We start from the raw sequence: 13,678 nt of genomic DNA, 5'->3' as shown, positions 1-13,678 counted from the left end.
AAAAAAAAAAAAAAAAAAAAGAAAAAGAAAAAAAAAGAAAAGAAAAAAGAAAAAAGAAATATAAACAAACAAACAAAACCACAAACACATGATCCTGCAGGATGCTGAATGCTATTGCATGAAAAAGGCAACATTGGGTTGAAATTAACAGATCTCATTACCTCAGCACTTCTTAAGGCCTATGATATGTCCATCTAAATGGTAGATTTTAAGGAAGCAAATTAACGATGCATCATTTCCCAAACATATTTAACTCTTTAAAATCTGGTTTCAGGAAAGATTTTAAAGAACCAGTATTCCACAGACCACATGTTGTTAAACACTGGTATCGAGGGCTTTGGAGTCAGACACACAGGCCCTGCTGGAGCTGCCTTGCATCAGCTCATGAGGGCCAGTTACCAAGTTTTCTGAAAGTCTGAGAGCTGGTTGTCAAATTCAGGCATTATTAAAGTTTTTATTATATAATCTTAGTTAAATACATAATATTACAAAGGCAATGAATATGCAATATGCAATGAATATGCAATATGTGTTATTTCCTAATTATTTCACCACAGTTTAATATAATCTATGCTCTTAAGGTTATTTATGTCTAGTGTATCTATACGGTGGAAATATTTGTGTGTCCTCGAACATCTCTTGACAATTCCACATACAGTAATGTCCTGTTGGCAGCCTGAAATCATCCAACATAAAAGTATTTACACCACAAAATTTGGCAAAGGCTCCAAATCAGGGCCCATGTGAGGGAAGGGAGGTCTGTTTTTAGAGAACTGGATGTTAGACATTTACCCCTGCAGGCACATATGCTTAAAATATGGACTTTAAGTGTGATTTGGGGAAAGCGATTCATTTTTGAACTTTGGTCTTCTATTTCTGAAGACGGTTGTAAGGACTACATAAGCTAGACTGGATTCGAACAGTGGCTCCCACTCCTGGGGCACATCAGAATCACTATGGATTCCTCAATGCCACTCAAGACCTACAGCATTAGGATCTCCATGGATGGTGCCCAGAGATACGTCCTTTAAATAAAGCTCCCTGGGACTTATTGCAGATGGACCACAGACCTACACTTGGGAACAAGTGGTGAAAGCCACCAGTAGAAAAGAGATTTCCGGACTAACCAACGAAGAGTTACATTTCTCCTCCAACCCCAGAAGCAGCAAGGACAAAGTCAAGTTTTCTCTCTCTGAAGCATGACTGGTTTGTTACAGGGCCAAGGCACAGAAGGGTCCCTCTGTGACCCAGAGCTACTTTGTGTCTTTAATTCTCTAAGGTAACTCGAGAAGGATAGGACCATTTCTCTAGGCCATCTACAGGATATGAAAATAACTCAGGACCGGGCATGGTGGCTCACGCCTGTGATCCCAGCACTTTGGGAAGCCGAGAGTGGCGGATCACGAGGTCAGGAAATCGAGACCATCCTGGCTAACACAGTGAAACCCCGTCTCTACTAAAAATACAAAAAATTAGCCGGGCATGGTGGCATGTGCCTGTAGTCCCAGCTACTTGGGAGGCTGAGCCAGGAGAATCACTTGAACCCAGGAGGCAGAGGTTGCAGTGAGCCAAGATCGTGCCACTGCACTCCAGCCTGGGTGACAGAGTGAGACTCTGTCTCAAAAATAAATAAATAAATAAATAAAACTCAATTATGAAAACTCCCTTTGGAATGCTCTTTACTATCCTGAGCTCTCACCTGTCTTGTACCCAAATCTTCACGGCAAGGCCAAGACACCAGGACCACTGGAAGCCCCTGGAAATCCTCTTGTTCCCCTTTCATGCCTGAATAAGGCCAACAGCAAAAGCTGATACTTTGTATCAAACTGTTGAGTCTGACATGCCAGAGTGGATTTCACCTCTCTATCCAGCCCCAACTCCACTAACAAACAGGTCAGACCACCAAATTAGTTTTGGTTCCATTTAAAATATTTTATTTTTATTATCTAGGCAATATATATATACTTTGTTATACAATCAAAGAAGACAAGAGACCATCATCATCATAAAAAGATTTCCTTGCCTCAATCCGGCTTGAACCCAGTCTTCCTACACAGAACCAACCTCTTTTCACTTGCTACAACAGTTTCTGTTTTAAATTGCTCTTGTGGTTACTGTTACATCCCTAAATATTACGTTTATGTCTCCATGTTTTTATGTATCCACTTTAGACATTATCTATGATAACCTTTCTCTATGATAGAGAGGATTCAGTTTATTTAGGCTACCCTAACCTTCCTATTACTACTTTGTTACTGTCACTGTATCTATTACTGTTCTTATTTCCATAGTTACTTTACCTATTTTATGTGTGTACTTTGATTGCACCCATACTAGGTTACATTTCAAGTTCTCACTTCAGAAGAAACATTTTAGAGCTCCTACTCTCTGTTCTGCCTTCCTCACCCACTCCTTGCCCCTCCAACTCAAGTCTTCTGTCTTTCCACGTTATTAAGGCTAAATGGACTTCTGTGAGATGCAATCTGCCGGTCTGTGGCTGACTTTTTGAGATTAAATGGTTACTGGGATGGCTCAGTGTGTTCAGGATTGCCGTCACATGTTGATAACATAAAGTGCCAGGAAACAGTAGAATCTTGAATTCCCTCAGCTACACCTTTGTCTGTTTAAGGAAAAGACAGGATCCTCCTTTTATTTTTCTTTCTGGATCACAGGAGTTGTCTCATTAAACCAAACATCACAGAGCAGCATGAGGAGCCAGGGCAAACAAAGGTGTAAGCAGGGAAATCCTATTAGGGTTCCCAGTAGGAGGCTCATTGGAGACACCCACACTAATGAAACAAAGACCTGGAGCTCCATTCATGTTAATGTGGCCTTAGCTTCAGTTCCAAAGAGGGGGAAAATGTGCTGTTTACTTTCAGAAAACATCCTGGAGACACTCACCACACGAAAGATTTTGTTCCTTCAGAAACCTTTGAGATAGAGAGAAAAAAACTTAACAAGAATCCTTACTGTCATTATTTTTATCTATTTTCATTTTCATTTTTTTGAGACAGTCTCACTCTGTTGCCCAGGCTGGAGTGCAGTGGCCCCATCTCAGCTCACTGCAACCTCCATCTCCTGGGTTCAAGCGATTCTCCTGTCTCAGCCTCCTGAGTAAGTGGGATTACAGGTGCACACCACCACACCCAGCTAATCTTTGTATTTTTAGTAGAGACGGGGTTTCACCATGTTGGCCAGGCTGATCTCGAACTCCCGACCTCAGGTGATCCACCAGCCTTGGCCCCCCCAAAGGACTCGGATTACAGGCATGAGCCCCCGTACCTGCCCACTGTCATTATTTTTATATAACTCGATAAGGCTTTAAAAAGTTATCTGATCAAGATTCCTCATTAAAATATCCTAATTATTAATATTCGTAGTTTATGTGGCTATGTGTTGAAGAGATATTTGGTGCCATTCATAATTTTGTCCTCGTTTCCTTACCTACTAATTCATAAGTAAACAATATTAAAGTGTGTTAGAATTTATATTGACCTTTTAAGGGAAGCTTTAACTGTATCTATACAAGCAGTTTTCACACACTTACCAATTCAACAGGGTTAGCCTTTGAAAATTCTAATATTACCAGATTATCTACGTTTCAAAAAGGATCAACATGCAAGTCAGTTCAAAACTATTTAAATGTGTACATATTAACTAAATGATCCATTCATATGCAAACCTAGAGTTTTTCTGTGGGCTCAGACCATCCTGTTGTCTAAGGCTTTGAAATTTTAATACATCACAGTGGTTGAGAAAAAAGAAATATTTAAATATATACTAATGATATACAAAAGGTTTCCTAATTCAGAAAGGCCAAAGTAATTTATAGACAATAAAACTAATAAAGAAGATAACTGCCAGAGTATCATTGGTTAATTATGTAAGGTACCAGTCTAGATTACTGGCCAATAGATGCTGTATTCATTCATTTATCCAACATGTATTTATTGAGCTCCTATTTTGTCCCAGTGCACTATACAGTAGTTAATAAAACAGATGAAAATCCCTGTCCTTCTGGAGCTTATAATAAAATAAAAAATATGAAATTGGTAAAATATAGAGTATATTAGATGGCAATATATGCTGTGAGAAAAATAAAAGAGGAATGGGGTTTGGAAATGTTGAGTGTGAGTTTTGCAACTTTTAATTGGCAGGTTGGAGAAACCTCGTTGAGAAAGTGATTTTTGAAGGCAGATCTGAAAAAGGCAAAGAGTGAATTATGTGGCTCTCTGGAGGAAGAGGTTGTCAGGCAGAAGGAACAGCTTGTGAGCAGAGTGGAAGGAGAGGAAGGTCAGTGTGGCTGGAGCTGAGTCAGTGAAAGAAGTGGTCCCCGGACACGTTTCAGAGATGTATGTAATGGAACGTGAGGTGCAAGGTTTTTGTAGGCAAATGTCAGGACTTGAGTTTTTATTCTGAGTGAGATGAGAAGCTTCTGGGAGTGTTTGAGTAAAGGAATAGCAACCTGATTTATATTTTGAGAGAATTACTTTGTCTGATTGAGGCTACGGTGGGGTAAGTCAGAAGTAGAAAGACCAATTAGGAGGGTCTTGTAATAATCTAGGTTAGTGATTCTCAAACTTTTTTTTATTTCATGACCTCTTTACTTTCTTAAAAATTGAATATCCCGGCCGGGCGCGGTGGCTCACACCTGTAATCCCAGCACTTTGGGAGGCCGAGGCAGGCAGATTGCCTGAACTCAGGAGTTCGAGAGCAGCCTGGGCAACATGGTGAAACCCATCTCTACTAAAACTACAAAAAAAAAAAATTAGCCAGGCATGGTGGTGGGTGCCTGTAGTCCCAACTACTCAGGAGGCGGAGGCAGGAGAATTGCTTGAACCTGGAAGGCGGAGGTTGCAGTGAGCTGAGATGGGGCCACTGCACTCTAGCCTGGCGACACAGCGAGACTCTGTCTCAAAAAAAAAAAAAAAAAAAAAATTAACCATCCCAAAGAGCTTTTCTTTGTGGGTTATGTCTATTAATATTTACCATAATTAGAAATTAAAGCTGAGAAAATTTTGTATTTATTAATTTATTAAAAATAATAAACCATATATGTTGACAGAAATAATATGTTTTTAATGGAAATAACTATATATATATTTTAAGACAGTGTCTTGCTCTGTCACCCAGACTGGAGTGCACAATCACAGCTCACTGCAGCCTCCACCTCCTGGGCTCAAGTGATCCTCCCACCGCATCCTCCCTCCCCAGTAGCTGGGAACACAGGTGTGCCACCACATCCAGCTAATTAAATAAATTTTTTTTGTAGGGATGGGGTCTCACTATGTTGCCCAGGGTGGTCTTTAACTCCTGGGCTCAAGTGATCCTCCCACCTTGGTCTCCCAAAGTATTGAGATTACAGGTGTGAAACACCACACCTAGCCTATTTTTAAAAAAATATTTAATGAAAAGAATGGCGGTGTTTAACATTTTTACAAATCTCTATTGTCTTGTTTAGTAGAACCCAGCTGGTTTCTTACAGCTGCTTCTGCCTTCAGTCTGTGAACAGTAAGCTGTTTTAGTTGAAGTTTATGAAGAAAATATGGCGTCACACCAATAGTCCTCTTCGATACTAAACCAGAACTTGACAAGTAGTTTCTTAAACGTCAGGTGCAATGTGGAATCTGAAATCACATCAGTAAATTTTTGTATTGTTACATTCAAATCCAGTGGTTTATCTTGACCATTGAATGGATATTTGTAAGATCATCCATTTGGGGGGAAATATTAGATCACTGGGTTATGCAGATCTTCCAAATGTGGACACATTTTGTTCTGCAATATTTTAAAAAATCATATTTCTTATTATTACCACTAATCTCAAAATCTAAAAATTTGGAAGCCTCAAACTCACAGTAGAAAATTACATATTGTTTAAAATTCACATTTTAGCATGAAAGCTTGAATTTTATCATTAATAACAAATACTACCAGTTGTCTTACTTGAAGTGATAAGCTCACTTTTTTCTTTTGCAGAAAAATGTCCGCCATGGTTTGTCTGTCAGTAATTCTTTCAAGTAAAAATGACGTTCCATAAAAAAATGTGTCTAGTGTAGCTCACAGTTCAATTGCATAAGTGCTTTTCTTCAAGGCACACATTGTATTTCAGGATGCAACAGAAGTGCTTTATTAATGTCACACAGAATTTCAAAAAGACATATATTCAAGGTTCAGAATTTAATAAAATTAGTGTTTTGTTTTGTTTTACAGCTTCATCAATAATTCAATAATTTTTCTTTTCTTTTTTTTTTTTCTTTTTTTTTTTTTTTTGAGACAGAGTGTCGCTCTGTCACCCAGGCTGGAGTGCAGTGGCACGATCTTGGCTCACTGCAACCTCTGCCTCCTGGGTTCAAGTGATTCTTGTGCCTCAGCCTCCTGAGTATCTGGGACTACAGGTGTGAGCCACCATGCCTGGCTAATTTTTGTATTTTTAATAGAGATGGGGTTTCACCATGTTGGCCGGGCTGGTCTCAAACTCCTGACCTCAGATGATCCACCCGCCTCGGCCTCCTGAAGTTCTGGGATTACAGGCGTGAGCCACCGCACCCAGCCAATAATTTTTCTTTTCTTTTCTTTTCTTTCTTTTATTTTTTTGAGACAAGACCTTGCTCTGTTGTCCAGGCTGGATTTAAATTCCTGGGCTCAAGAGATCCTTCCAGTCTGTCTCCTAAGTAACTGGGACTACAGGCATGTGCCACTGTGTCCAGCTTATCAAGGATATTTTAGAGAGTATGTGGTAATAAAGAATGCAATGTAGCCAGACGTGGCGGCGCATGCCTGTAATCCCAGCTACTCAGGAGGCTGAGGCAAGAGAATCACTTGAATCCGGGAGGCGGAGGTTACGGTGAGGTGAGATCGCACCATTGCATTCCAGCCTGGGCAACAAGAGCGGAACTCTGTCTCAAACAAACAAACAAACAAACAAACAAAAGAATGCAATGACTATTAGTATAGTTTGGTGCCTTGATCTGTGCTAAGGGGCCAGCAAGTTTACCTACCATTGCTGTTGCACCATCAGTGCCAATGTTGATACAGTGAAAAAGGCAAACAATGTGCTAGTACTACGCCAAAAATAGTTTTTCTTTCCTGACTGCCAGCAAGGGTTTTTGGGAACTGCCAGAGTCTGTGTATTATTTTGTGCACAGAGTCTGTGCATGATTTTGAGAATCAATGATCTAGGTGGAAGACAATGATGGTTTGGACCAGGGTGGCACTAGTGTAGGTAGTGGGAAATACTCTGGTTCTGGATGAATTTTGAAGGTAGATCCTAGACTTGTTAAGCAGTTTGGATATGGTGTGAGAGAAAGAAGTCAAGGATGACTTTACGATTTCTGGCCTGAGCTACTGAAAGATGGAGTCCATTCAGTGATATGGAGGAAGGCAGCAGGGACAGGGTTTGGGGGAAGATTGGAAATTTGGCTTTGACTATGCAAAGTTTGAGATGCCCTTTAGACATCCGAGGAGAGATGCCATGTACACAGTTATACATAGGAGACTGCCCTGGAAGATAGATGGGTAGACAAATACCTCTAGAAGTCATCAGTATCTAGGTATTTAAAGCCACAAGACTGGATGAAATCCCCAAGGGAGGGACAGGAAAGAGATCCCAGGACTAAGGTGCCAACATGTTAAAGGTGAGGAGATGAGGAAGAACAAGGGAAACTGAAGAGTGGCCAAGGAGGAGGGAGGAGAGCAGGGGAAGTCAAGTGTCTTAGTTCAGGCTGTTGCAACAAAGTACACTGGGTGGCTTATAAGCAACAGAAATTTATTTCTCACCATCTAGAGGCTGAAAGTACAAGATCAGGATGCTAGCATGGTTGGGTTCTGGTTAGGGCCCTCTTTCAGGTTGTAGACCACTGACTTCTCATTGTATCTTCACTTGGCAGCAAGAGGGCAAGAGAGCTCTTTAAGGACACTAATCTCATTCATGAGGGTGCAACCTTTCGGGCCTAATTGCTTCTCAAAGGCCGTCCCCCTCCTAATACCATCACATTGAGGGTGAGGATTTCAACATACAGGCATACCTCGTTGTGTTGTCCTTCACTTTATTGCACTCCAAAGATACTGCATATATATATATATATACACACACACACACACACATGAATTGAGAGCTCGTGGCAACTCTGCATCGAGCAAGTCTATTGGTGCCGTTTTCCCAACAGCATGTGCTTACTTTGTATCTCTATGTCAGCATTTTTTAGCAATAAAGTAATTTTAAGTTAAGGTCTGTACTTTTTTTAGACATAATGCAAATTATCATACACTTAATGGTATAGTGTGAACATAACTTTTACATGCGCTGGGAAACTAAAAAATGTGTGTGACTTGCTTTACTGTGGTGGTTTGGAACTGAACCTGCAGTATCTCTGAGGTATGCCTGAGTGAATTTTGGAAGAATATAAACATTCAATCCATAACAGCAAGCAAAGTGTTTCAAGAAGGAAATGAATCAAATACTGCTGGTAAGTCAAGTAAAATTAGGGTTGAGAATTGGTCACTGGAATTAACATAGTTCACTGGTGAGCTTTGATAAGAGTAGTTTGAATGGGGTGGTGGAGGTAAAGGCCTGGTGAGGTTGGGCTCAAGAAAGATTTGTACACAAATGCTCATAGCAGCTTAATTCATAACAGCCAAAACCTGGAAACAGCCCTCATGTTCACCGGCAGGTGAATGGATAAACAAATCAGTGGTATCCCTTTTATAACAGAATAATATTGAGTAACAGAAGGGAATGGGCTACTGAAACATAACATGGTGAATCTCAAAAAACATGCTGAATGAAGCTGGAAACAAGAGTATACACTGCATGATTCGATTTGCTGTGGTTTGTATGGGACCTCTCAAAAGCTCAGGTGTTGAAACTTAATGGCCAATGAGATGGTAATAAGAGGTGGGGCCTTTAAGAAGTGATTAGGCAACGAAGGCTGCTCCCTCTTGAATTGGATTAAGGCCCTTATAAAAGGGGCTTCAGACACCTCGTAGCCCTCTTGCCCTTCTGCCTTCTTTTTTGTCTTTTGAGATAGGGTCCCACTCTGTCACCCAGGCTGGAGTGCTGTGGCACAAACATGGCTCAATGTAATCTTGACCTACTGTGCTCAACACATCCTCCTGCCTCAGCTTCCCATGTAGCTGGGACCACAGGTGTGTGCCACCATGCCTGGCTAATTGTTTTTTCTTTTTGTAGAGAGCGGGGGTCTCACTTTGTTGCCTGGGCTGGTCTTGAACTCCTGGGCTCAAGCGATCCTCCTGCCTCCGCCTCCCCAAAGTTCTGGGATTATAGGAGTGAGCCACTATGCCCAGCTGCCCTTCTGCTGTGTGAGGACACAGTGTTCCTCCCCTCGGGAGGATGCAACAACAAGGTGCCATCATGGAAGCAGAGAGCAGCCCTCACCAGACAACCAAACCTGCTGGTGCCTTGATCTCAGACTTCCTAGACTCCAAAACTGTAAGAAAGATGAATTTCTCTTCTTTATAAATTACTCAGTCTGTGGTATTGTTATAGCTGCACAAATGGACCAAGACGCCATTTAGATGCAGTTCTAAGACAGGCAAAACATATTTATCATCGATAGAAATCAGATTAGTGTTTGCCTGGGGAGGAACGGGAGGACAAATGTTGGCAGCAAGGCTGAATAAGGAAACTTTTTGGTGTGAAGGAAGTGTTCTAAATATTAACAGAGGTGATGGTTGCAAGGGTGTATACATTTGTCAAAACTCATGCAATTAAAATGTGTGCAACTTATTGTATATAAATCATAGGTGAAACAATGGAAATATAGAAAACAGTAAACACAGACAACTCTTTTTGAGGGTTTTCAGTGTAAAGGGAAAACTAGAAATGTGGCAGTAGCAGGAAAGAAGTGGAGTCAAGATAGGAGAAACTATAGCCTATTTGTATGCTAATTGGGGAGCAGTGGAGGGAAACGGTGATGATGCAGGGGAAAGGGGAGAAATGCTGACAAAACATCTGAGTAATTAAGGGAGTGGGGTGTGAGGCACAGGGACAGTGGCTGGCCTCGGCCTCAGTACCCGAAGCTTTGTGATACTAAAGAGAGCGAGCTGAAAAAATAGGTAGTGAGAATGATACTTAAAATTAAAATCCAGCTGGCGTTGGAGTTCTGGGTTATGGCCAATTCTAGAGGATGACCATAGGGGTGAGTAGCTGAGGTCAGGTGGAGGCAAGATCACTGGAGGAGGCCAATGAACCAAAAGGTCAGGGAATAAAGGATCATCCATGTGATAATGATACTGACTCTGATTAGGCAGGAGCAGTGTGGGCAGTGAGTTAGGGGCTAACATTTTTAAGGAAGTGAGAGACGTGACGGTTGCAAGGGCGTATACATTTGCCAAAACTCATCATAGTATGCAATTAAAATGTGTGCAATTTATTGTATATAAATTAAAGGCAAAACAATGGAAAGAAAACAGGAATGAGGTGAGTGACCTGGGGGTGGTGTGATGATGCTGACAAGGTTAGGTGGTTGGTGTTAACAGTCTTGATGACAGGTGATTAAAGATGTAAAAGCAGAAGTAAGGAGAATGGTCTATGATTGGCAACCAAAAACAAGAAGTCTCCCACCTTACAGCCAAGTCTAGGGCGATGAGTGGTGTGTGAGAAGATAGCTCCCATTTTAGAAGGCTTCAGGGGAAGCAGTGATCTCAGGATTTTATTTAGAAAATGGGGATATATTGGCACTGCATGCATATTAGAAATGGAGGATGCAGAATGAACTGTGAGACCTGGGCTTCTTGGAGTGATTGGCATTAATAGGAATAAAGGGCATCATGAAATTAGTCCTGATGGTCTCCAAACAATGTTTTCCAACCTGGGATTGTTGGCAGAGATGGAGGGTTGTGTTTTGCCAGAGTGCAGAATTCTTGGGCTTCCACATTCCATCTAAGCTGATGCGGTGGCCTGGTGGGTTCATTTCTTATATCAACACTTTGCAAAATGATTTCAGCTACTCAGTTTTGTTTAAGAATATATTTTAAAAACTTACAAAAGTTATACAACATTACAGAAAGTTTAGAGGAAAAAGCCACTTATAATCCAATCACTGACACTTTTTTCTTTCAGCATTTTAGCATGTGTAGGCTTTTTCTTTTAATCAGTGTAACCTTATCTTGCTTTATCTTTTTATCATGAGCTTTTCCATGCTGCCTTGACGTGATACTGATTTTTCTTGAATGCATAATATTCCATAAAATGAATATGCTATAATTTAATTAATTGCCTCCTTTGTTGTCTATTATCTTCATTTTAATTACAACTAAGTGGCAACATTTTTGTGTGCATTTAGCTACACTGTAGAACTAACAATGTGAACGCTCCACATTAACCAGGATGGTGAGACAATAGATGAAAACTTTATTGGAAAGGTCAAATGAATTACTAAGTTTTTTTTTATTATTATACTTTAAGTTCTAGGGTACGTGTGCACAATCTGTAGGTTTGTTACATATGTATACATGTGCCATGTTGGTGTGCTGCACCCATTAACTCATAATTTACATTAGGTGTATCTCCTAATGCTATCCCTCCCCCCAACCCCACCCCACGACAGGCCCTGGTGTGTGGTGTTCCCCACCCTGTGTCCAAGTGTTCTCATTGTTCAATTCCCACCTATGAGTGAGAACATGCGGTGTTTGGTTTTCTGTCCATGAATTACTAAGATATTTTAGAAGTGTTTCTTCTATCATTCTTCTTGAAAAAGTTTACTCTAACTTTATAGCAACGAAACACTCAAAATCATGAAGAGACTTAAGACCGACGAGCCTCCAAGCCAACAAAGCATGTGTGGATAGCTGTGCAGGCACTTTACATATCTTGCCATGGCCCCATGCATCACTGCAACAGTAGTGCCATGTTCTTGGGTGACATCCAAGCAGGGAAGGCATTAAGGAATCCCAAGACTTGTTAAAACTGCTGAGTTCCCCAACTGTCTCTCCTAATGTTGATAGTTTTGGGTCCAGAGCTATCTTGAAGACCACTGCAATTACTTTCTTTAAGGCTCAGAAGTCATTCACTAGCTGGGTTATTTTGTAGCTCATGGGCAGGGGTCAACCATCTCTAGCTTTAAAATGTTCTGTTTAGGCTGGGAGCGGTGGCTCACACCTACAATCTCAGCACTTTGGGAGGCTGAGGTGGGCAGATCCCTTGAGCTTTGGAGTTGGAGGCCAGCCTGGGCAACGCGGTGAAGCCCCATCTCTATAAAAAATAGAAAAATTACCCAGGTCTGGTGGCATGTGCCTGTAGTCCCAGCTATTAGGGAGGCTGAGGTGGGAGGATCAACTGAGCCCTGGGAGGTCAAGGATGCAGTGGGCCGAGATAGCGCCACTGTACTCCAGCCTGGGTGACAGAGTGAGATCCTATTTCAAAACAAAACCACAAGCAAACAAAAGTTCTATTTGCAGATTTCTTCTGGTCTAATTAAAACTTTTAAAATGGAGTTGATAATCAGCTACAAGGTTTCAGTTTTACTAATTCCCTTTATACAAGGCACTAATTGTTACAACTCATCATCAGTTTCATGTATGTAAATGCTGTATCTTTTTTAGCAATTTAGGTTTAATCAATCCTGTGTTCATAAATGGAGTAATATATCCAGTTGCTTAGCTCCACATTTAAAAAAAATAGTTCTTAAAATCTATGTGTTCTGTTGTGCATTTATATCTTCTCTGCCATGACCATTAATGAGTTACATGAAGAAATACTTTATATATGGTATTAGTCATCTCTGCTCCAAAAGGTAGCTGTTCTTTCTTGGCTGCAACTAAAAACAAATTTATTACTTCATCTGAGTAGGTTTTCTATAGATTACTTATTTTATTTATTTTTTTAGACAGTTTTGCTCTTGTTGCCCAGGCTAGAGTGTAGTGGCATGATCTCAGCTCACCGCAACCTCCACCTCCCGGGTTCAAGCCATTCTCCTGCCTCAGCCTCCTGAGTAGCTGGGATTACAGGCATGCGCCACCACACCCAGCTAATTTTGTATTTTTAGTAGAGACAGGGTTTTACCATGTTGTTCAGGCTGGTCTCGAACTACTGACCTCAGGCGATCCACCCGCCTCGGCCTCCCAAATTGCTGGGACTACAGGCGTGAGCTACTGTGCCCGGCCTCAGATGATAAATCTTACCTAAATTTGTTTGACTCAGAATTGACTTCCCTATTATCATCACCTCACTCTCAGCTGGAAGAGCAAATATGTACCTTGCTATCATTACAAGCCTTACAGGGCCAGGAGTTGGAAAACTTTCTCTGTAAAGGGACAGCTGGTTAAGTATTTTCAGCTTTGTGGGCCACACAGTCTGTCACAGTTACTCAACTCTGCCATGATAGTACAAAAGCAGCTACAGATAGTATAAAAATGAATTAAGTGTGGCTGTGTTCAATAAAATTTTATTTCCCAAAACGGGGCAGGTGGGTTTGGCCCCGGGGCTGCAGTTTGCTAACCCTGCAGTGGACAGGGCTTGACCTCGGGTATCTCACCTATCTGGTCTTTCACCACAAGTTAGTTTCTCTCGAAGGAGTGAAATAGTATAAATAGTATAGCATAAAGTTTTTAAACTATTTGTTTTTGCAAATAATTTAAAGTGTGGCTGAAACTCTATGACAGTGTTGCAAACCTGACATATTTTTGTTATTCTGCTACACAGAAAAATCTGAATACC

Source organism: Pan troglodytes, chromosome 9, assembly GCF_028858775.2.
Source record: "Pan troglodytes isolate AG18354 chromosome 9, NHGRI_mPanTro3-v2.0_pri, whole genome shotgun sequence".
In the NCBI taxonomy this organism is placed as follows: domain Eukaryota; kingdom Metazoa; phylum Chordata; class Mammalia; order Primates; family Hominidae; genus Pan; species Pan troglodytes.
The sequence above is the reverse complement of the archived record's forward strand: the minus strand, read 5'-3'. Positions refer to the sequence as shown.